Here is a 4,026-nt window from a genome sequence, read left to right as displayed (position 1 = left end):
CTGGGTCAGCCCCACCTGGTTACTCCTTACAGGCCGACCTTACCCCCCTTCCAGCCCCGGATTCACCCCCTAATCATCCTACTGCTGCTCAGAGCCACAGCCGTGGAGGTGCTGAAGGAGGGAGGGGTGACTCTAGGGTGGGGTTCTTCTCTAAAGATGGCTGGCAGAAAGGTGGTGCTCAGCTCTGAGAGCCACCTGCCTAGTTGCCTCGCTGCCAGGGGATGCAGACATTTCTGTAAGGCCATTAAATGGGGTATTTGGCTCCTGAGTGAATGTGAGGAATGTGCAATTATGAGAGGGAATTTCCATCCCTCTTTCATGCACAATTAAGAGCCCCAGTGGCCTAATGGATAAGGCATTGGCTTCCGAAGCCAGAGATTGTGGGTTCAAGTCCCATCTGGGGTGAAAACCTCCTTCCTTCTTGTATATTGTAAAGAAACCTTGGTCTTATTTTCACCAAGGAAGCTGGGAGATGTTGGAACACAAAGTACTGCAGCTTGGGAACAATCCCCCAGAAATAGCATCTTCCACTTGAAAAATGCTTTCTAGACCCATCAGTAGCAAACACTTAATACTAGTGTTTGTCTGAGAATAGAGTGAAGGGAAGTGTTTACTCCGACACCTCAGTGAAAGAGCAAGGCCATTCTGAAAGAGAATGGATCTGTCTGGAGACAAAGCACACCTTGAGAATGAGCAACAGTGTGAAAAGAGGTTCAAATGTGTGTTAGGTGTTAGTTAGGTTGGTCTGACAAATTTCAAGAAAATACCAATGCTCGTAGACTGATGCGGACACTGGCTGCTTCTGATCTTTTACTGAGAATTCATTGAGAAATATTTTCCTTAACTATGTTATGGAATATTGGGTGGGCTATGAAGGCACCATTCCTCCTGCTTTCGCCCTTCGAGACAACACGGCTACATGGCATGCGGCCAGTGCTCACCTTCCAGTCAACTGCTAGAGAAGACAACACAGACAGGGATGGCAGCAGGGCAGACTGGAGCTCCGCGGAGATGGTGGGACCAGGTCTCATCAATGGGGAGGTGGCCACCCCAGCATGCACAAGGCTGAGCCAGCAAGTGTGGTGTGCGCTTCACCGTGCCCCTACTCACTGCACATGGTGGGGGGGGGGCAGTTACTGAGTTCGGTTGGTCTGGCAAATTTAGGGCTTGGCTACACTTGCAGAGGTAGAGCGCTGGGAGTTAAACCACAGCAGGGAAACCGCTGCCGAGTGTTCACACTGACAGCTGCAAGCGCACTGGAGTGGCCACATTAGCAGCTCTGGCAATGCCACAGAGAGCAGTGCAGTGTGTTAGCTATCCCAGTGTGCAAGTGGCTGCAACGTGCTTTTCAAATGGGGGACGGGGGTGGAGTGTGACAGGGAGTGTGTTGTGTGTACGTGGGGGGAGTGACAGTGTGTTTGGGGGGGCTGAGAGTGTGTTAGCATGTTGTCTTGTGTGTTCAGACAGCAGCAGACCCCCACCTTCCCTCATACACACTCACAACAGCAGCATTCCACACTAATGTTTGCTTTGTCCTAGAGCAGATAAGCAGCCGGCTGTCAGAACCGGAGCTTTGAAAGGGGATATCTGCATGCCTGCAGCCGATTTCAAAACAATGACCAGAGTGGGCACTTGACTTCAGGGGATTTTGGGACATTTCCTGAGGCCAATCACAGTGCAGTGATGCAACACGTCATCCACACTGCTGCCAGGGCGTTTCAGCAGGGCTCAGCGAGCTTTATACTTCTCATGGAGGTGGATTACCAGGAGAGCTCCAGCTGCAGAGCCCAGGTGCTCCATGTGCCTTGCGAGTGTGGACACCTCAGGAGTTAGGGCACCCGGGGCTGCTTTAATGGGCTCTAACTTGCAAGTGTAGCCAAGCCCTGAGACTATGTCACTTGTGTGACTTACTTGTGCTATTGTAATAAATACAATAGACGTGCAATGGTCAGAAATTGCACCAGCATAGAAGTATATTAAAGGGAAACCCTAAGGAAATTAAGAGTTTAAATTATCCTCCACATGTCCCGTGTCCCACTAAAATGAATCCAACCCACAGGGCACGTGGGCAGAAGTATCGGTGTCAGGATGCTACATTGTTAGCACAGTAAATGAAGCTGCAAAATAAATGATGCTTAAATGACCTCACTCTATTTTTTTACAATTCGGTATTAAGAGGTAATAGATACAGATGGACACCAGGCAGGGTCGTTTGGAGGATGAAGCCTTTATGCTTCCATCTCCCACCACTGTCAACTTTTAGCCAATTAGGACAAGTCAGCAAATAAGAACAACCTCAGGTCTCAGTAACTACTGCAGGTAGCAAAATCCTACAAGGAGCAGTTTCTGGCACTACACCTGCCCAGCTCTGCTCCCTGGCTCTTCTCAGGCTCCTGCTCTCTCCTTAGCTCTGCCCCACTCTGGCCCAGGCAGTTCCAGCTCCCACGGAGGATGGGACCCCCTGGCCTGGTGACTCCCTCATTACACTGCCTGGCCTGTCAGTGCGGCTAACTTGGAGCTTTGGCCTCTCCCCATTGCCCAGGGGACTGTCAGTCTCAGGGGCCTGATTTCCCATTGGCCCTTTCCCCTTCTACTGGGACTGGGAACTAGCCAACCAAAACCCCCACTAAGCTTTAGTAAGGGGCCAACAGTCCCTTACATGAGCTGGCCCCATGAGGGTCACTGATGGCCAGAGAAGGCAGCATGAGCTGGTCCCATGGTGTAATGGGCAACACTCAGGACTCTGAATCCTGCAATCTGAGTTCAGATCTCAGTGGGATCTTGTGGTAAAGCCCTGGAGCTCACACTGCCCCACTTCCCTGTCTCCAGCTCTGCAAGAGCCATTTTTTCCCCTCCTGCTGGATGGGTCAGGGCTCTAGAACTGACACCTGAGGGTTGGGATTCTCACGGCTTCACCTGGTGCCCACAAGTCTGGCACTTGCCACTGTGCTTGAAGGAAGCAGGGCTGGGCAGGTGGGAGCCCAGCACCTCTCCTCCTCTGGGCACCTAGAGCAGAGGTGGCTGGTGCTGACAGCTCCAGGGGAAGGCTTAAAAGCCACAGAGGCTAGGGCAAGAGGAGGAGAGGACCATGCCTATGTGTGGCCAGCAGACAGCCACAGGGCCAGCCTGCTCCCTGCAGTGCTGAACCCCACTGAAGGCCACCCACAGACCGGCATGCAGGGCGGCTGCTGCTGTTTCTCAGGTCATCTACTGAGGGGGCTGAGACACTCTGGGCACAAGAAGTTAAGTTCCCAGCGACAAGTGAGACTTAATTGTATGGGGCCAGGTGCAGGGCTTTGGCAGGGAGGCTCGGGCATGGGGGATTGAGGTGCAGCGGACGGACCGGCTGTCTAGGCACAGAGATTTAGTCTCCCTGAGGAGGAGGAGGAATCCTGCTGACAGGCAGTGGCTGTGCAGAAAAAGAGGAGGGGTTCCTGGGACTTTTTTTGCCTCTCTTTTGCCTGCCTGCTCACTCTTGCCTGCACACTGGGATAATCACTCTTGTGGTGAATGGTGAAAATGTTTCCTAACAAGTCCAGGTAGCTCAGTTAGTCGAGCATCAGGCTCTTAACCTGAGGGTCCAGGGTTCAAGCCCCTGTCTGGGTGCTCAGCTTTTAAGTTGCCTTGTGTGCCAGGAGCCAAACTCTGTTCACAGCCACACAGGGATTCCCAGAAGCTGTGGCCATTTCCTGGAAAGGTTCCTTTCCTTAGCAATCAGGAGAGAGGCCACATCCACAGGAGCAGGCCTAGAACACGCAGTCTCTGGCTGCCAGGAAGCGCTGTGGGGCCAGGTGCTGAGAAAGCCCAGAGGGGGAGCAGCAGAGATGAGGGGAAGAGAGACAGAGAAGCAATGAGGACAGAGCACGAGTGTAAAGGGGGCATCTGGTCTGGCTATTGTGGGGAACTTCCCTGGTTTATACATGACCCTGGTGGAATTGGCTGTAGAAAGGATCTGAGTCCCCACCCCCTTACCCAGAGGCTGCCTGACCTTGAGGACTGTTAGGATACAGAGATTCAGGCCTGTCT

At 52.7% G+C, this 4,026-nt stretch overlaps 1 non-coding gene across 1 annotated transcript; it reads left to right on the top strand.

Moving 5' to 3' along the window:
- The first annotated feature begins 332 nt into the window (after window positions 1-332).
- Window positions 333-405, top strand: TRNAR-CCG. Its single transcript has one exon. It is a non-coding gene; the product is annotated as a tRNA-Arg (tRNA).
- The last annotated feature ends 3,621 nt before the right edge of the window (window positions 406-4,026 follow it).

Source organism: Mauremys reevesii, linkage group 12 (assembly GCF_016161935.1).
Source record: "Mauremys reevesii isolate NIE-2019 linkage group 12, ASM1616193v1, whole genome shotgun sequence".
Classification (NCBI taxonomy): domain Eukaryota; kingdom Metazoa; phylum Chordata; order Testudines; family Geoemydidae; genus Mauremys; species Mauremys reevesii.
Note: the sequence above shows the minus strand (reverse complement) of the source record. Positions and strands in the feature narration are given on the sequence as shown.